Raw genomic sequence first — 21,454 nt, forward strand, 5'->3', positions numbered from 1 at the left:
CTCTTTTTTTCTCCCAATTTTCCCCTCCAACCAGTTCCTGCCCCACTGCAGGCCTTCACCACCCTAAAGTCTGTGTCCATAGGTAATGCATATATGCATATAAGATCTTTGTTTAGGTTCTTCCTGTCCCCCACCCCCTTCCCTCTAACAATGATCAGTCTGTTCCATTTCCATACCTCTGATTCTATTTTATTCACCAATTTATTGTTCATTAGGTTTCTTATTCATTTATTTTTAGATTCAATTGTTGATAGATATGTATTTATTGCCTTTTTATTATTCATATTTTTAAAATATATTTTATTGATTTTTTACAGAGAGGAAGGGAAAGGGATAGAGAGTTAGAAACATCGATGAGAGAGAAACATGGATTAGTTGCCTCTTGCACACCCCCTACTGGGGATGTACCCACAACCAAGGTACCTGCCCTTGAGTGGAATCGAACCCGGGACCTTTCAGTCTGCAGGCCGATGCTCTATCCACCAAGCCAAACCGGTCAGGGCAAATGTTCATATTTTTTATCTTTTTTTCTTCTTCCTCTTCTTAACCCTTTGCACTCGCTTGCTTTTTTCTCAATTCCTTTATTCTAATGCTAACTTTGTCGAGTCACACTCGACATCCGAGTGCAAAAGGTTAAAGAATACCTTTCAATATTTCATATAATATTGGTTTGGTGATGATGAATTCCTTTAGCTTTTTCTCATCTGTGAAGCTCTTTATCTGACCTTCAATTCTAAATGATAGCTTTGCTTGGTAGAGTAATCTTGGTTGTAGTTCCTTGGTTTTCATCACTTTGAATATTTCTTGCCACTCCCTTTTGGCCTGCATAGTTTCTGTTGAGATATCAGCTAACGGTCTTATGGGTGATCCCTTGTAGATAATTAACTGCTTTTCTCTTGATTTTTTTAAGATTCTCTCTTTGACGTTAGCCCTTGGCATTTTCATTATGATGTATAGTGGCATGGTTCTCTTTGGGTTCCTCTTGTTTGGGACTCTCTGTGCTTCATGGACTTGTAAGTCTATTTCTTTCACCAGAGAGGAGAAGTATTATGTCATTATTTATTCAGACAGGTTTTCAATATCTTGCCCTCTCTCTTCTCCTTCTGGCACCCCCATAATGCAAATGTTGGTATGCTTGAAGTTGTCTCAGAAGCTCCTTACACTATCTTCATATTTTTTTTTCTTTTTTTCTTTTTGTTCTTCTGATTTGGTATTTTTTGCTTCCTCATATTTCAAATCATTGATTTGATTCTCAGAATCCTCTCCTCTACTGCTGGATCTTTGTAAATTATTCTTTATTTCAGTCAGTGTATACTTAATTTCTGACGAGTCCTTCTCCAGGTCTTTGGCATTCTTACTAAGATCCTTGAAAGTCTCACTAAGTCCCTTGTAGGGCTCATGAAGATTCTTGAGTAACCTTATAACAGTGGTTTTGAACTCTATATCAAGTAGTTTGCTTTCTTCCATTTCTTTCAATTGTGACATGTGTCTTTGTCTCCACATTTTGGCTGCTTCCCTGTGTTTGTTTCTATGTGTTGGGTAGAGCTGCTGTTTCCTTGAGTTGGTAGAGTGGCTTTGTGTAGTAAAGTGGCCTTTTATTGATAAGTTTGGGGCTCTCTGACCCAGGTGCAGTTTGTTTGAGAGATTTTAGCAAAGTCTGAAGCCTGAGCCTGGTCACACTATTCATATGCAAAAGCCATTGCAAATTGGATGGGGCGGGGTCTCAGGGAATAACCAGGGTGGAGCAAACAGAAATGGCTGCCAGTCAGTCCTGAGGCATAAGAACAATGACCCCTGCTAGCACCTCCATCTGTGAAAAAGTCACCCCCAAGTTACTGCCCTGATGCGATACAATCCAGTTCCTCCTCATATATGTCTGGGTCCCCCAGAGCCTTGCCCTGGTGCTTGAGCTCAGAGGAAGCAGGACCTTGTAAGCTGAGTTCATGTTCTGGCTCTTTAAGAGGAACAGCTGGATCTATAGCAGCCTCTGTGTCACTGGACCCCAATTTTATAGCCCATAGTTACGTATTTACAGCCCATAGTTGCGTATTTACTCTTCCTAGCTCTGGGAACCTGGACTTGGGGTCTGGTGTGGGCTGGGATCCCTTGCTCCTCACCAGTGGCCTCTGTAGAGATGATGTTCCTCCCGATTAAGAAAATGGCACACGTGGGTGTCATTCCAGCCCATTCCATGCTTTTGCCCCTCCTACCACTCTCAATGTGCTTTATTATTTACTTCTCTGGTTGTAGGACTTCCATTCAGCCAGATTTCAGGTGGTTCTGGAGGATGGTTATTTTGTATTTTAGTTGTAATTTTGATGTGGCTGTGGGAAGTGGCAAGTACATGCATTTTCCCATGCTACCATCTTGGTTCCCTTGCTAAGTTCCTGAAAGTCTCCCTAAGCCCCTGAAGTTCTGATTATGTCCCTTGAAGCTCTCCTTAAGATCCTTGAGTAACTTTATAACCATTGTTTTAAACTCTGTATCCAGTAGTTTCCTTGTTTCCATTTCTTTCATTTGTGACATGTTTCTATGTCTCCCCATTTTGGCTGCTTCCCTGTGTTTCTATGTATTAGGAAGAGCTGCTATGTCTCCTGGAATTGGTTGAGTGACTTTGTGTAGTAGGCATCCTGTAGGGTCCAGTGGCTCAGCCTCTCCAGTCACCTGAGCTGGGCACTCTAGGTGTGCCCCTGTGTGGACTGTGTGCACAGCCTTGTTGTAGTTGAGACTTGATTGCTGTTGTTATCACTGGGAGGAATTGACCTCCAGGCCAATTGGCTGTAAGGACCAGCTATGACTACAGTAGAAGAGCAGCTGTGCAGGGGATACCCCTATGGAGCAGGACTTACTTCAGTGGGTCTTTGGTGCTCAATGAGTATTCCCCTTGAGAGTGTCGCTTGTGGATGTGTACAGTTGTAATCTGGTATGGTCTGAAGCTGTCCACCAGGTGAACTGACTCTTGGGTCTCCAGGGGGGGGGGGGCGTGCATAGTCAGCCACTGCCTGGGGCCACCCAGCAGGAGCTATAGAGAGATCTGCAGATTCCTCCTATTTGTATCAGGTTTGGAAGTGCTCAGGCAAAGCCCAGCTGTGAAGCAAGGCAGGGCCTTGCTAGTGCTTGATCTTGGGCCTTTTATTGATAGGTTTGGGGGCCCCTGACCCAGCTTCAGCTTGTTTGAGAGATTTTAGCAAAGTCTGGAGCCTGAGCATGGACAGGCCATTCATATGGAAAAGCCACTGCACACAAGTTGGGTGGGTCTTCAAATTAGATAGGGTGGGGTCTCAGGGAATCACTAGAGCAGGCTGATGGAGACTCAGAGATGGATGCCAGTCAGCTCTGCAAATGGGGAGGTCTCAGCAGAGGAACAATGAACCCTGTGAGCACTCTTGTCTGTGTTAAATCCACCCCTGAGTTCTTGCTCCAATGCCAGAAAATCCAGTTCCTGCCTGAATGTCCCTGGTTCCTTTCAAGCTGCTGCCCCAGCGCTGGAGCCCAGAGGGATCAAGTCCAAGTAAGTTTGTGGACTGGGCTTTTAAGAGGACCGCCTGAGTCTCCAGCAGCCTCTGTGTCCCTCAGCCACAATCCCTGCTGCTTTTTACAGTCCAAAGTTATGGGGACTTCTCTTCCCAGTGTGGAACCCTGAGCTGAGGGTCTGTGTGGGGTTGGGACCCCTTGTGCCTCATTGTGAGGAGTTGGGGGGTTCTGCAGCAGAGATATCCCTTCTGATTAAAGAAAAATGGCACACTTGGGTGTTGAACCAGCCTGTTCCATGCTTCTACCCCTCCTACCAGTTGTGATGTACTTTTTTCTTTATTTCTCTCATTGTAGGTGAGTACGTGCATTTACCTACACTGCCATCTTGGTTTCTCCTTTTCTTGAGCATTTTAAACTCTCTACCATGATATTTTATTTAACTTTTTTAAGGAGAAGAATTCAAAACAGCAATTATATTAGCCATAACTTAAACCAATTATTTCTCCGGCAAGCTCTTCTCAGAATTCTGTTCTCTAGCTTCCACAAAATACATTTTTGGAAGAACAAATTACTTTGATAGCAAGTTTTTGGCCCCACTAGAATCTGCAGAAAGAAAGCCCTGACTTGGCCAGAATAGGACTGATCATCTCTTCAGAGGTTGGTGTGGTCCTCATAAGTCAAGTGGTAGTTCTGCCAGTGGGTTTTGACCTTAATCAGTAACTTTATGTAGAAAACATTTGTACTAGAAACTTTTCATTTCTCCATCAAATTTAAAAATTATAAAGTGCATTTAAGAGACAGCTTGGCAATGCTTCTTTAGAAATAAATGTTACTAATTGAAGAATTAAGATCAGTTATACAGATCCTTTTGGTGATGGGATTCTGAAACAGTCAGTGTAAGGTGAGAATTTGTAATCAGCTGTTTGAATATAGGAGTGAAACTGGGAAAAATGGAGGACTACCTAAAGACAGAGTACAAACTAGGAAAATTATTGGGGGTTGGTTTAAAACTGAACTAGATGTCAGAAGCAAGGTCAGTGATTTCTAATTTCCTGTTTTCTGCTTATGGTTCAGCAGAAGTAAAATAAAAGTAATTCATATGTTTGAAAATGCTTTTGATTGTCAGGTATAGATACATAAGTTAGTGGCTTGTGGTGAAAGAAGGGAAGAGGAATTTGTTCTAGTCTAATTAATTCATAACTTGATGGGCATGATAATTAGCCTTTCTGGACTTTAGTTTTTTTCTTCTGAAAAATGAATAGGTTGAACTTAGGTATTCTCAAAAGTGCCTTCTAGTTCTGACCTTTTGAGTCAGCTGTAGAAGCTGAGAAAAGATAATGGCCATAACTTTCCAAAGACTGGGGGTTAAACCAAGTGGAGTTCTCCTAAACTAGGAGTGTCACACCAGGTGTTGCAGGACTAAGGCGTTTGGTCCCAAGTTCTAGTGGGTAGTAGTGACATTTAGGTCATGTAGCTCCTCTGGACTACCAGTTTCTTTCCTCTTAGTAGCCAGGAATTTGTCATATTGCTAAGGGCAGCTTATTTTGCTCAGGCATGGACTTGGTGTCTCAACTATTATTTCTATAAATTTTATAGATTTGCAAAGGAGTCCATTTGTGGAAGCTTATATTTCAGTGGCCATTGCAATAAAGAATATTTAAGTCAAGCCAAGCTTATATTCCTAGAGTTAATTTGAGATATGTTCAGAGAGGAAAAACAACAGTCCTAAACTGACAGAGTCAAACTATATGAAAAGAAAGGTTAAGATGTTTGTCAGGGTTGCCTACTGGATTTGGACTCCTAAGTATTCATTCATTAGTTCAGAGTTAATGAAAGATCTGTGAGCTCTGAGTGCCTAGGGCCAGTGCCCAATAATTTTTTCTTTTTTTAATTCTTTATTGTTGAAAGCATTACATATGTCCCCTTTCCCTCCCATTGACCTCTCCCAGCCTGCCCCCGCCCCCCAGCCCAGGCCTTCACCCTGCTATATGTCCACTGGTTATGCTTATATGCATACAAGTTCTTTGGTTGATCTCTACCTGCCTCCCCTGCCTTCCCTCTGAGGTTTGACAGTCTGTTCAATGTTTCTATGTCTCTGGATTTATTTTTATTCATCAGTTTATGTTGTTCATTATATTCCACAAATGAGTGAGATCATATGATACTTATCTTTCTCTAACTGGCTTATTTCACTTAGCATAATGCTCTCCAGGTACATCCATGCTGTTGCAAATGTAAGAATTCTTTCTTTTTTTACAGCTGCGTAGTATTTCACTGTGTAGATGTACCATAGTTTTTTAATCCACATATCTGCTGATGAGGGTCCAATAACTTTTTGAAAGGTAGAAGGATAAATGAATGAAGTTACAAATCAACAACTGAAAGAATCAATACAAGACCTTTTGGGAAGTTTTCACTGAGACTGTTCCTTTGCAATTACACGTTGTTGACCCCTTCTGCCACTGGATATGCCACCATTTCTTTTTGATGCTATTGCATATACAGTCATACCTTGGAGCTATTGTAAGTTAGATTCCAGATCACCACAATAAAGCAAATATTGCAATAAAGCTAGTCACATGAACTTTTTGGTTTCTCAGTGCATATAAAACTTGTGTGTACAATATACTGTAGTCTCTTAAGTGTACAATAGCATTATGTCTAAAAAATGTTCATGCCTTAATTTAAAAATATTTATTACTAAAACATGCAAACCAGAGATCCAAGATGGCAGCAGAGTAGGAGCAAGGTCCACTCACCTACTCCCAGGACCAAACTGGAATTACAACTAAATTATAGAACAATCAACCTGAATAACCAATTTAAGACCAGTTGAATATGTCTTATAATCAAGGATTTATAGAAAGAGCTACACAGAGACTGGTGGAAAGGGCATAAACAAAAAAGGACTGGCTCTGCTCCCAAGGGTAGAGGGAGAAATTCCAGAGGGATATCTTAGTTGTAAACATTCCCCTAGAGGTGTGTATGGGGCTCAATCCCATGCAAGGCTCCTCTGCCCAGAATGCCAGAGCCAGGAAGAGGTGCTCACTTAAAATCTGGCTATGAAAATAAGCAGAAATTCAGTTGGCCAGAGAGAGACGATAGTCTACTAGAGAAACAGGCACCCTCTTAAAGGGACAATGCATGAAATCTAGTTCACTGGGCTCCAGCAGAGGGAGGTGGACCAAACTAGAGCTGTGTGAGGAGAGACTGGAGTTTGTGGCTCTGGGGAGAGAACTGAAGGGAAAACTGCCAGAATCCCTGTACCGAATCCCTCTCCCACACCACAGACACCATCTTTCATGGTTGTAGCACTCCCCCTCCCTTATGGCATCAGCCTAGGGAAATTCAATAGCTCCACCATCTACACTCCCTATTGCCAAACCCTACAGAGCTCATGCCCTACTGAGGAGTCAGCTGCCTGGGCCAGGGTATAGAGGTCTAAGCAAACTCAAGGGGTGTCAGTGACTAACTTGGATGGCTTTGGGGTGGAGGCCATTTCCCCCACTTTCCCATGAACCTGACTGGTGCCTTCCACTCACAGGAGATCCACTAACCTCACCTTCCAGGCTCCTGGCAGCACCACCCTGCTGAGCTTGGGCTCCTGACAGAATCTGGGATGGACTGAGTTGTATGGCTCCAGGACAAGGGCCATTTTTCCCTTACATGCCCAACCAGTGAAGAACCTTCCTTTTACACAACCAAATCTTGGTCTGTTTTTGCCTGATAAACTCTTCTGATCTCACCCTACCATAAAAGTCTGCGATCACCCAGGAGGGCACAGCTAGACTTGTTATACACTGGGACTTTTGTTGAATCGCCTCAGACCCAGCCCTGGCACCAAGTTTGAACCTGTTCCACTCTTTTGAACACCACTCACAGTTACCTGGGTGACTAACTAAGAACCTACCTCATGCAACTCAAGTCCTCCAGAGGCTCTTTCAGTGACTGAGCCTAATAGGCAGCCAGTAGGTGGAGGTAGACCTTGGGGTGTCTTGGGCCTTTTGCTGCACTGCCCCCGAGCTCAGTGCTGGTGGAAGCCAGCTTTGGCACACAGCTGGGTCCTTCCCACACACACCAAGGCCCAGAAGAGGCAAACACAAACTGTGGATCTCTTTATAACTCCATCCAGTGTGCCCAGGACAAGTCACAGGCAGTGCTGTCTGACACTGACCTGCACCAGACTCCCTCCTAAAAAGTCCCAGAACAGAAATATCAAGTGGCCAGATTCAGATAACATCAGAGCAGGGTCCAATTAGCTTCACAAGTGGCATATCTAAAGGGAGGTCTGGGGAGACACCAGACTCTGCTGAGGTGAATTGGGCTTTGGGTGTCTAGCACCTGCACAAAAGTTCCTGTACTGTCGTTAGGTTCAATTTTCACAGTCAGCCAGCCTTAAGGTCAATCCCATGCATGAATGGGTATATCAAGATTCAATTACAAAGAGAGAGAACTCATAGACATGGGCAACAGTGTGGTGATTGTGGGGGTGAGGGGAGATAGGTGGAGGTATAAGGGGTTAAATGGTGATAGAAAAAATAAAATATTTAAAAGATTCAATTACATAATGAGAGCTCACATAATCCACGCAAGGGACATTTCTAGAGCACCCAGCTCAGGTGATCAAGGAGACTGTGCCACTGAGTCCCTCAGTATACCTACTACATAAGGCCAACCTACCAAGAATGAGAGAACAGCAGATGTACCTAATACATAGAAACAAACACAAAGAGGCAGCCAAAATGGGGAGACAAAGAATATGCCACAAATGAAAGAACAGAAGAAATATTCAGAAAAAGAGCTAAATGAAATGGAGGCAAGCAATTTACCAGATATAGAGTTCAAAAAAAGTGGTTACATGGATGCTCAAGGAACTAAGTGAACCCTTCATGAAACTTAGTGAGAGCTTCAACAGCATGAAAAAGGACATACAGCCCAGCTGGTGTGGCTCAATGATTGAGCAATGACCTATGAGCCAAGAGGTCATGGTTCCATTCCCAGACAGGGCACATGCCTGGGTTGCGGACTAAATCCCCAGTAGGGGGTGTGCAGGAGGCAGCCGGTCAATGATTCTCTCTCATCATTGATGTTTCTATCTCTCTCTTCCTCTCCTTTCCTCTCTGAAATCAATAAAAACATTTTTTTTAAAAAGGAGGAAGAAGTGGAGGAGGAAGAAAAGAAGGGTAAAAAGAAAACAGGAACAGAATTAAAAGAATAAAATGGCAATAATTACATACCTGTCAATAATCACTCTAAATATAAATGGCTTAACTACTCCAATAAAAAGGCATAGGGTAGCTGACTGATAATAAAACAAGACCCATATATAAGCCATCTACTGGTACAAGGGACCCACCTCAGAGCAACAGATACAGACTGCAAGTAAAGGAATGAAAAAAATATTTAATGCAAATGGAAATGTTAAAAAGGCTCACGTTAAAAAGGAATGTTAAAAAGGAATAATTATATCAGATAATAAAACAAGACCCATATATAAGCCATCTACTGGTACAAGGGACCCACCTCAGAGCAACAGATACAGACTGCAAGTAAAGGAATGAAAAAAATATTTAATGCAAATGGAAATGTTAAAAAGGCTCACGTTAAAAAGGAATGTTAAAAAGGAATAATTATATCAGACAAAATAGACTTTAAAACAAAGGCCAAAATAAGAGACAAAGGACACTACATAAAGATAAAGGGAGAAATCCAACAAGAGGATATAAGCCTTGTAAACATTTATGCACCCAACAAAGAAGCACCTAAATAAATAAACCAAATGTTAATGGACATAAAGGGAAAGATAGACATTAATGCAGTCACACTAGAGGATTTTAACACACCATTGACATTACTAGATAGATCTTTCATACAGAAAATAATGAAACAGTAACCTTAAATGACATACTAGATCAGAAGAATTTAATTGATATCTTCATAGTGTTTCAACTCAAAGCAGCAGTATATACATTATTTTCAGGTGCACATGGGACATTTTCTAGAATAGACCACACATTAAGACATACAACAAGTCTCAATAAATTTCTGAAGATCAAAATCTTATCAAGCATCTTCTCTGACCACAATGGTATGAAACTAGAAATCAAATATAAGAAAAAAACTGAACAACACACAAACACATGGAGGTTAAATAACATGTTATTAAAAAATGAATGGGTCAATAATGAGATAAAGGAAAAAATCAAAAGATACCTTGAGACAAATGAAAAGGAACACACAACCCAAAACTTATAGGACACAGTGAAAGCTGTCCTAAAAGGGAAATTCACACCAATACAGGCATATCTCAATAAGAAAGAAAAATCTCAAGTAAATAATCTAACTTTACACCTAAAGGAACTAGAGAAGGAACAGCAAACATAGCCCAAAGTGAGTAGAATGAAGGAAATAATAAAGATTAGAGTAGAAATAAATGACATACAAACTAATATATATATATATATGATGAATAAAACCAAGGGCTGGTTCTTTGAAAAGATAAACAAGATTGATGAACTTTTAGCCAGACTCATCAAGAAACAGAGAGAACCCAAATACATAAAATTAGAGATTCAAGAGGTAAAGTAACAATTGACACCACAGAAATACAAAAGAGTGTAAAAAATACTATGAACAACTATATGTCAAGAATCTGGATCACCTGGACGAAATGAAAAAAAAAAATCCTAGAAAAATACAACCTTCCAAAACCGAATCAGGAACAATCAGAAAAATATGAATAGATTTATTACAACTAATACAATTGAAGCATCCTATATAATAAAGAGTTAATATGCAAATGGTCATCACGCCCTCACACCCTTGTGCCCTCGCACCAGGCTGGGGGACCTGAGGCCATGTCCCCTGCCCCAGTGCCAGGGCCGGGGGACCTGAGGCCATACACCTCGCCCAGTGGGGATTAACAGGAGACCTGAGGCTGCATCCCCCCTACCCGGTGGGGCTTGATGGGGAACCTGAGGCTGCGTCCCCTGCCCAGCACTGGGCTGAGGGACCTGAGGCTGTGCCCCCCACCCTGCAGGGCTTGGCGGGGGTGGGGCCAGCCAGGTCTGGGTCTCACGCGATTTTGAGGCTCACGCGGGTGGGCAGGGACTTGACTCTGGGTCCCACGGTGCACCCCAGACTCTGACAGGAGGGAGATTTTCATATACATTTTACTAATTTTCTTTCTTCTCTGACACTTCTATTATAGAGAAAGGGCAGATAGCAATATAAAATATTTCCTCTAATTAATTCCCTTTTAATGTGCACGAATTTCGTGTACCAGGTCACTAGTTAAGAATAAAAAAAACTTCCATCAAACAAGTCCTGGACTATATGGCTTCACAGGAGAACTTTAAAAAAAACATTCAGAGAAGAACTAACACATAATCTTCTCAAACTATTTCAAAAAATTCAAGAGAAGGGAAGACTCCTGAGCTCATTTTACAAGGCTAAAATTATCTTAATTCTAAAATCAGGTAAAGACACTACAAAGAAAAGAAATTATAAGCCAATATCCCTGATGAACATAGATGCTAAAATCCTCAAAAAATATTAGCAAACAGAATCCAGCAATACATTAAAAGGGTTATACTGCATGACCAAGTGGGATTAATTCTGGGGATGCAAAGTTGGTACAATATACCCAAATCAATAAATGTAATACACCACACAAACCAAATGAAGGATAAATATCAATAGATGCAAAAAAACATTTGAAAAAATCCAGCACCCATTTATGATAAAACTCTCATGAAAGTGGGAATAGATGGAACATACCTCAATATAATAAAAGACATCTATGAGAAACCCACAGCCAGCATTATACACAACAGACCAAAATTAAAAGTGTTTCCCTTAAAATTGGGACCAAGATAGGGATGCTCGTTTTCATCACTCTTATTTAACATAATACTGGAACTCTTAGCCACAGCAATCAGACAAGAGGAAGAAATAAAAGGCATCCAAATTGGAAAGAAAGAAGTAAAGCTGTCATTAATTGCAGATGACATGATACTGTATATATAGAACCCTACATATTTCATGAAAAAACTTCTAGAACTAATAAATGAATTCAGTAAAGTGGTAGGATACAAAATAAATATCCAGAAATCAGTTGCATTTTTACCAATAATGAACTATCAGAAAGGGAAACTAAGAAAAAGATTTCCATTCACAATTGCTTCAAAAAAAAAAAAAAAAAAGAAGGAAAGAAAGAAAGACCTAGGAATAAATTTAACCATGGATGTAAAAGACCTGTGCTCAGAAAATTATAAGACATTGAAGAAATTGAATAAGATACAAATAAGTGGAAGCACATACTGTCTTCATAGATAGGAACAATTAACATCATCAAAATACCCATACAACCCAAAGCATTCTATAGATTCAACACAATTCCTATGAAGATACCAATGACATATTTCACAGAACTAGAACAAAGCTTCCAAAAATTTATATGGAACTACAAACGACCCTGAATAGCCACAGCAATTTCAAGAAATAAAAACAGCCTTAGCCGGTTTGGCTCAGGATAGAGCATCGGCCTGTGGACTGAAGGGTCCCAGGGTTTGATTCCGGTCAAGGGCACATGCCTGGGTTGTGGTCTCGATCCCCCATAGGGGGCGTGCAGGAGGCAGCCGATCAATGATTCTCTCTCATCATTGATGTTTCTATCTCTCTCTCCCTCTCCCTTCCTCGCTGAAATCAATAAAAATATATCTAAAAAAGAAAGAAAGAAAAACAAAGTTGGAAGAATTATACTACCTGATATCAAATTACACTACAAGGTCAGAGTAATCAAAACAGCCTGGTACTGGCATAAAAACAGACCTATAGATCAACAGAATGGAATAGAGAGCCCAGAAATCAACCCATGCATTTAGAGTAAATTAATATTTGACAAAGAAGGGAAAAATATACAAGGGAGTAAATATTGTCTATTCAATAAAGGGTATTGGGAAAATTGGACAAATACCTGCAACAAACTGGAACTAGACCACCTTCTTACACAAGAATAAACTCAAAATAGTATACATACATAAATGTAAGACTCAAAACCATAAAGATCCTAGAAGAAAACATAGGCAGTAAAATCTTGGACATTTCTCTTAATAACATTTTTCTGATATATCTCCTCAAACAAGAGAAACAAAAATAAAAATAAACAAATGGGACTACATCAAACTAAAAAAAATTTTGTACAGCAAAGGAAAACAACAAAATGAAAAGGCAACCTCACACTTGTCAGAATGGCTACCTTCAATAAATCAAAGAATCAGAGAACATATTCACTGATGATTCATCTGATATGGGGTCAATATCCAAAATTTATAAAGAATTAATACAACACAACATCAAAAGCACAACAAGACAAAAACAATCCAAATAAAAAATGGTCAAAGGACCTGAATAGATACTTCTCCAAAAAGGACAAACACATGGACAACAGACATATGAAAAAAAATGATCAAAGTCACTAATCATCAGAGAAATGCAAATTAAAACACAATGAGATATCACCTCACACCTGTCAGAATGGCTACCATAAATAAATCAACAAACAAATTTTGACGAGGATGTAAAGAAAAGGGAAACCTGGTGCATTGTTGGTTGGAATGTAGATTGGTGCAGCCACTGTGGAAAGCAGCATGGCATTTCCTCAAAAAATTAAAAATGGAACTTCCCTATGACCCAGTGATTCCACTTCTGGGAATATATCCAACAAAACCCAAAACACTAATTTGAAAGAATATATGCATCCTGATATTTCAGTGATTCCACTTCTGGGAATATATCCAACAAAACCCAAAACACTAATTTGAAAGAATATATGCATCCTGATATTTATGGCAGTGTTATTTACAACAGCCAAGATCTGGAAGCACCAAGTGACCATCAGTAAATGAGTGGTTAAAAAACGGTGGTACATTTACACAATGGAATACTACCCTGCTGTAAAAAAAAAAAAAAAAAAAAAAAAAAAGAAGGAAATCTTTACCATTAGCACCAGTATGGATGAACCTGGAGAGTATTATCTGGAAAGTACTATGCTAAGTGAAATAAACCAGTTAGAGAAAGACAAATGCCATATGATTTCACTTATATGTGGAATCTAATGAACAAAATAAATTAGCAAACAAAATTGAAACAGACTCAAAGATACAGAGCACAGACTGACAGCTGTTGTGGGGGGTGGGGTTGGGTGGGTGGGTGAGAAAGGTGAAGGGATTAAACAACAACAACAACAAAAATAAACCTCATCGACACAGACAACAGTATGGTGATTACCAGAGGTAAAAGGAGGTGAGGGGAGGTAGAAGAGGACAAAGGACAGATAAATTGTATTGGACAAAGACTTGACTTGGGGAGGTGGGGTAAGAACACAATAAGATATACAGATGATGTATTATAGAATTGTACATTTGAAGACTATATAATTTTATTAACCAATCACCTCAATAAATTTAATTTTTAAAATACTAAGCATCTTCTGAGCCTTTAGTGAGTCATAATTCTTTTGCTGCTGGAGGATCTTGCCTCAATGTTGATGGCTCATGACTGATCAGGGTGGTGTTTGCTGAAGTTTGGGGTGGCTGCAGTAATTTCTTAAATGGGGAGAGATCAACCAAAGGACTTGTATGCATGCATATAAGCCTAACCAATGGACACAGACACCAGGAGGGTGAGGGCATGAGTGGGTAGTGGGGGGACAATGGGGGAAAAAGGATACATATGTAATAGTTTAATCAATAAAGAAAAAAAAGACAAGAAGTTTTCTGTATCAATTGACTCTTGCTTTCATAAATGATTTCTCTATAGCATATACGTAATGCTGTTTGATAGCATTTGACCTAAAGTAGAAAGAATATCTTTCAAAATTGGAGCCAGTTTTCTCAAAGCCTGCCATTACTTTATCAGCTAAGTTTATGTAATTTTATAAATCTTTTGTTGTCATTTTAACAATCTGCACAACATCGTCAACCAGATTCCATCTGTAAAAACAAACAAACAAACAAAAAATTTTTTGCCCTAGCTCATTTGGCTCCGTGGATAGAGTGTTGGTCTATGGACTGAAGGGTCACAGATTAGATTCTGGTCAAGGACACATGCCCAAGTTGCCAATCAATGATTCTTTCTCATCATTGATGTTTCTATCTCTCTCTCCCTCTCCCTGCCTCTCTGAAATGAATAGAAATATATTTAAAACAAACAAACAAAATAAACCATTTTCTCTCACTGAGTATGATGTTGGCTGTAGGTTTGTCATATATGGCCTTTATTATGCTAGATGTGATGCCTCTATTCCCACTTTGCTGAGAGTTTTTATAAAAAACTAGAGGCCCGGTGCATGAAAATCGTGCACAGGGGAGGGAAGTGTGTGTGTCCCTCAGCCCAACCTGCACCCTCTCCAATCTGGGACCCCTCGGGGGATGTCCGACTACCTGTTTAGGCCCAATCCAGGCAGTTGGACATCCCTTTCACAATCTAGGACTGCTGGCTCCCAACTGCTCACCTGCCTGCCTGATTGCCCCTAACCACTTCTGCCTGCCAGCCTGATCACCCCTTAACCACTCCCCTGCCAGCCTGATCGATGCCTAACTGCTCCCCTGCCAGCCCGATTGTCCCCAACTGCCCTCCCCTGACAACCCGGTCACCCCCAAATGCCCTCCCCTGCATATTCCCTCTTTATTAGATAGGGTTTTTTCTTTAGCATATTGGACAGCCCTAAATGGTTTGGCTCAGTGGATGGAGCATCGGCCTTCAGACTCAAGGGTCCCAGGTTTGATTCTGGTCAAGGGCATGTACCTTGGTTGGGGGCACATACCCAGTGGGGAGTGTGCAGGAGGCAGCTGATGAATGTTTCTCTCTCATAGATGTTTCTAGCTCTCTATCCCTTTCCCTTCCTCTCTGTAAAAAAATCAATAAAATATATATTTTTTAAAAAGAAACATTTAAGATTCCTCCATATCTGCCTGGCTGGTGTGACTCAGTGATTGAGACCCCAGGCTGCCACCACTGGAAGGGGATCTCACCCAGGCCAGGCTGAGACCCCAGCCCGGGCTTCTGCCCCAGTCCGGCCGGGGATGGCACCATGGGGGGTGCATGCCCCAGCCAGGCTGAGACCCCAGCCTAGGCTGCTGCCTCAGCCCAGCCAGGCTGAGACCCTAGCCCAGGCTTCCATATGAGCCTGGCTGGGGATGGCACCGTGGGGGGTGCACACCCTGGCCAGGCTGAGACTCCAGCCCAGGATGCGACCCCTGGCTGGGGATGGCACCACGGGGGGTGCGCTCCTCCGCCAGGCTGAGACCCCAGCCCAGACTGCCGCCACTGGCCAGGGATCACAACGCGGGGGGTGCACACCCCAGCCAGGCTGAGACCCCAGCCCAGGCTGCCACCCCTGGCTGGGGGATCGTGCAGCTTGGGTTCACGGCCCTGCCGGCCTGAGACCCCAGCCCAGGCTGTAGCAGGGAATTGCACCAGGCACTGGCGCCTCCCAGCTGGACACCCTGGACTGCCACCGCTGGGCAGACTGGGGGACTCCGGCGGGGCTAAGAGGACTGGGCGCCGCCATCTTGTGACTATGGGCACCGCCATTTTGTTGCTGAGTGATGGTTAATTTGCATATTACTCTTTTATTAGATAGGATGGGTGTTGGATTTTGTTGAATGCTTTTTCTGTGTCTATTGATATAATCATGTGATTTTTGTCTCAATTTGCTTATGTGGTTGATTACATTTATTGATTTGCAAATATTGTAGCAGCCTGGCATCCCTGGAATAAATCACACTTGGCCATGCTGTATGATCTTTTAAATATATTGTTGAATCCAATTTGCTAATATTTTGTTGAGTATTTTACGTTCATCAGATATATTGGCCTGTAATTCTCTTTCTTTGTAGTATCTTTATCCAGTTTTGGGAAAGGAAAATGCTGGCCTCATTAAAAGAGCTTGGAAATGTTCCTTTCTCTTGGATTTTTTTGGAATAGTTTGAGGAGGATAGATGTTAGTTCTTCTTTGAATGTTTGGTAAAACTTCACTGTGGCCCTGGCCAGTTTGGCTCAGTGGATGGAGCACTGGCCTGCAGACTGGAGGGTCCCAGGTTCGATTCCAGCTGGGGGCGCATGCCCAAGTTGTGGGCTCAATCCCCAGTGGGGGGCATGCAGGAGGCAGCCGATCAATGATTCTCTCTCATCATTGATGTTTCTATCTCTCTATCCCTCTCCCTTCCTCTCTGAAATCAATAAAGAAATATATTTTTTAAAAAAACAAAACTCCACTGAGAAATCTTCCAGACCAGGGCTTTTGTTTGCTTGGAGTTATTGTTATTATTATTATTATTATTATTATTATTATTACTGCTTTAATTTCATCAGTTGTTATCACCCCATTCATGTTTCTCTGATTCTTCCTTATTGAGGTTTGAAAGGTTGTATTATTCTAGGACTTTGTTCATTTTGTCCAGGTGGTCCAGATTCTTGGCATATAGTTGTTCATAGTATTCTTCTTACAATCTTTTTTATTTCTGTGATGTCATTTGTTACTGCACCTCTTTCATTTCTGATTTTATGTATTTGGGTTCTCTCTCTTTGTTTCTTGATGAATCTAGCTAAAGTTTCACCAATCTTATTTACCTTTTCAAAGAACCAGCTCTTAGTTTCATTGATCTTTTGTGTTGTTTTTTTGTCTCTATGCATTTCTTTCTGCTCTGACCTTTATTATTTCTTTCCTTCTACTTACTCTGGGCTTTTCTTGTTGTTCTCTGTCTAGTTCTTTAAATTTCAGGGTTAGATAGTTTATTAGTGCTTTTTCTTGTTTCTTGAGGTAGGCCTGTAATGCTATGAACTTCCCTCTCAGGACTGATTTCACTGTGTCCCATACGTTTTTGGATTTTGTGTGTTCAATTTCATTTGCTTCCAGGAAGTTTTTTTATTTCTTCCTTGATCTGATTGGTAAACGATTCATTGTTTAATAACATGCTATTTAGCCTCCATGTGTTTGAATGTTTTTGAGTGTTTTTATTGTAGTTGATTTTTAGTTTCATGCCATTGTGTTCCAATAAAATGCTTGATATGATTTCAATCTTGTTGAACTTGTAGAGACTTGTTTTGTGTCCTAAAACATGGTCTATCTTTAAGAATGTCCCATGTGCACTTGAGAAGAACGTATATTCTGCAGATTTGGGGTGAAATGTTCTGTAAATGCCAATTCTATCTGATCTAGTGTGTCATTTAGAGTCACTGTTTCCATATTGATTTTTTTTTTTTTTTTGGTCTGGAAGATGTATCCAGTGAAGTCAACGGAGTGCTAAAGTCCCCTACTAAGACTGTGTTGCTGTTGATCTCCCTCTTAAAGTCCTATGTAATTTTTTTATATGTTTAGGTGCTCCTATATGGGGTATATACATGTTTACTAGGGTTATGTCCTCTTGTTGGATCGATCCATTTCAATTGTTATGACCTTCATTTTGAAGTCTACTTTGTTATATATGAGTATTGCCATCCCAACTCTTTTTATTTCCATTTGCATGGAAAATCATACTCAATGAGCAAAAACTAAAACCATTCCCTTAAATACAGGTACAAGACAGAAATGTCCACTTACCCCATTCTCATTCAACAATGTACTGGAAGTCTTATACACAGCAATCAGAAAAGAAGAAAAAATAAAAGGCATCCAAATTAGAAAAGAGGAAATAAAACTGTCATTATTCACAAGTGACATGATATTGTACATAGAAAACCCTAAAGACTCCACCAAAAACTACTAGATTTAAGAAAAGAATTTGGCAATGTATCAGGATACAAAATTAACAGCCAGAAATTGATGACATTTTGATACACCAATAATGAATTCTCAGAAAAAGAAACTTAAAAAACAATCCCATTTACCTTGGCAACAAAAGATATACTTAGGAATAAACTTAACCAAGGCACTAAAAGATTTCTACTCAGAAAACAACAAGATATTGAAAAAAGAGATGGGCCGAAACCGGTTTGGCTCAGTGGATAGAGCGTCGGCCTGCGGACTCAAGGGTCCCAGGTTCGATTCCGGTCAAGGGCATGTACCTTGGTTGCGGGCACATCTCCAGTAGGGGGTGTGCAAGAGGCAGCTGATCGATGTCTCTCTATCATCGGTGTTTCTGACTCTCTGTCCCTCTCTCTTCCTCTCTGTAAAAAAAAAAAAAAAAAAAAAAAAAAAATCAATAAAATATATTTAAAAAAAAAAAAGAAAAAAGAGATGGAACAAGATATAAACAAGTGGGAGAATATACTGTGTTCATAGAATCAACATTATTAAAATGTCAATACCACCAAAGCAATCTATAGATTCAATGCAATCCTTATTAAAATACCAATGGCATATTTCACAGGTCTAGAACACATACTCCAAAATTTTATATGGAACAAAAAAAGACCCCAAATAGCTGCAGCAATCTTGAGAAAGAAAAACAAAGTTGGAGGAGGGTCACAGTACCAGATATCAAGTTATACTACAAAGCCACTGTAATAAAAATCACCTGGTACTGGCACAAGAGCAGGCTTACAGACCAATGGATCAAAACAGAGACCCCAGAAATTGACCCACACCTTTACACTCAATTAATATTTGACAAAGGAGGCATGAACATATAATGGAGTAAAGACAGTCTCTTCAACAAATGGTGATGGGAAAACTGGACAGACACAAGCAAAAAGATTAAACTAGACCACCAACTTACACCATACACAAGAATAAACTCAAAATGGATAAAATAGTTAAATGTAAGTCGTGAAACTACAAAAATCTTAGAAGAAACCAAAGACAGCAAAATTTCAAACATTTCTCAGCAATGTGTTTGCCCTTACATCTCCTAAGGTAAGGGGTGCAATGGAGAAAATAAATGGGACTACATCAAAATAAAAAGCTTCTGCACAGCAAAAGAAACCATCAACAAAATGAAAAGGGAGTCCACTGTATGGGAAAACATATTTGCCAATGGTACATCTGATAAAGGGTTACTTTCCAAAATATTTAAATAATTCATACAAATTAACAAAAGGAAGACAAACAACCCAATAGAAAATGGACAAAGCACCTAAATAGACACTTCTCCAAAGAGGACATAGAGAGGGCCAAGAGACATATGAACAATGCTCAAAGTCACTAATCATCAGAGAGATGCAAATTAAAACATCAATGAGGTACCATCTCACACCAGTCAGAATGGCTATCATTAACAAATCAACAAACAGCAAGTGCTGGTGAGGATGCAGAGAAAAGGGAGCCCTAGTACACTGCTGGTGGGAATGCAGACTGGTGCAGCCACTATGGAAAACAGTATGGAGTTTCTTCAAAAAAATAAAAAATGGAGCAGTTCGTAACTAGCCAGTGCTGCTGGGACCCACTGTTTTCGCGGAGTCTGCTCCCGGCCAGTCATGGGGCTGCTGGAGCTATGCGAGCAGGTGTTTGGCACCTCTAACCCAGTGGTCTGCAAACTCTTTAGTTAACAGAGCCAAATATCAACAGTACAATGACTGAAATTTCTTTTGAGAGCCAAAAACCAACTTCTGTGCATGGGCCATGAAGTTTCAATCACACTGTACATGTGCGCCCGCACGTGGTATTTTGTGGAAGAGCCACACTCAAGGGGCCAAAGAGCCGCATGTGGCTCGCGAGCCGCAGTTTGCCGACCACTGCTCAACCTTTACCTTTAGAGCTGGGTGTGTGGTTCGAGGAGATGTCCCTGCAAGTGCACACGGACTGGGTGGGTGAGGACGACAAGGAGGGTGCCACCTGCCGCTTCCAGATCCTCGAGGAAAGTCTACTCCCTTCTGAGTGACAAGGAGCAGAAAGCAGTGTATGATGAGTGGGGGACAGTGGATGAGGATTCTGATGTGCTCAACCAAGGTGGGGACTGGGAAACTTATTGTAGGTTACTCTTTAAAAATATATCTCTAGAAGACATTTTTTTTTAAAGACATACCAATGAAATGAAGAAGAGCTGGCTTATATTAAACAGGCTTATCTGGACTTCAAAGGGGACATGGGTAAGATCATGGAGTCTGTGCTGTGCATGCATTACACAGAGAAACCCAGGATAAGGAACATTATTCAGCAAGCCATTGATGCTGAAGAAGTCCCATCCTATAAGGCCTTTGTCAAAGAATTGGAGCAAAAGATTAATGCTAGGAAAAGGAGTGCCCAGGAAGAGGCTAAAGAAGCAGAAATGAGCAGGAACGAGTTAGGACTTGATGAAGAACATAATTTGAAAGCACTCATTCAGAACAGACAGAAGGATTGGCAAAAAGAAATGGACAATTTTCTGGCTCAGATGGAAGCAAAGTACTGCAAACCTTTCTAAGGAGGAGGGGAAAAAAACATCTCTCAAGAAAGAAAAGAAATAATGGAATTTTCTCTTCAAAGGTCATTAGGGGTTAATTAATGCCATTGTAGAAAAGATAAAGTCAAGATCCAAAAACAAAAGTCAATTCAACCGTTCAGAAAAACTCTTTTCCACCTAAACTATTCAGATTGAGTAGGTAAGCCAGAGTCTCTCAACCTGAACTTATATCCTAGAAATCCCCTAACATTCTGTGAAGTCCAGTCCTCTTATGGAGGAATTTGGTGATGGTCATTGAGGAAAGAGGGGGAGGTTGGTATATTTCTGGCAGCACTTGCTTCTGTGGATCTTTTGTACAAGGAACTCTATCTAGAATGTGGATCTGTCCATATTTTCTTTACCAGCTGTCATTTTGCCAGACAAGAGTGAGCTCCAGAGTATTCAGAGTGATGTGTGTGTTTATTAGAACAAGTATGCTACCTGGCTAGAATGTCTTCAGAACACTTGCTGGACATTTGTCTTCCAAATACTTAACAGTTTGCTTTCAATCTTAAAACTCTTGAATAGATCCTCTCTCTCTCTCTCTCTCTCTCTCTCTCTCTCTCTCTCTCTCTTTTTTTAATTCAAACAGGTTTTGTACTCTTTGCTTCAAGTGT

General features: G+C 40.7%; 1 non-coding gene and 1 pseudogene across 1 annotated transcript; both read left to right on the forward strand.

Annotated features, from left to right (window-relative positions):
• The first annotated feature begins 2,300 nt into the window (after nucleotides 1–2,300).
• On the forward strand, nucleotides 2,301–2,386 carry MIR9235B (microRNA mir-9235b). Its single transcript, NR_128936.2, has one exon. It is a non-coding gene; the product is annotated as a microRNA mir-9235b (primary transcript).
• A 17,809-nt stretch (nucleotides 2,387–20,195) lies between these two features.
• LOC103299120 (dnaJ homolog subfamily C member 9-like) lies at nucleotides 20,196–20,862 on the forward strand (annotated as a pseudogene).
• The last annotated feature ends 592 nt before the right edge of the window (nucleotides 20,863–21,454 follow it).

This window comes from Eptesicus fuscus, chromosome 1 (genome assembly GCF_027574615.1).
Source record: "Eptesicus fuscus isolate TK198812 chromosome 1, DD_ASM_mEF_20220401, whole genome shotgun sequence".
NCBI classification, from domain to species: Eukaryota; Metazoa; Chordata; class Mammalia; order Chiroptera; family Vespertilionidae; genus Eptesicus; species Eptesicus fuscus.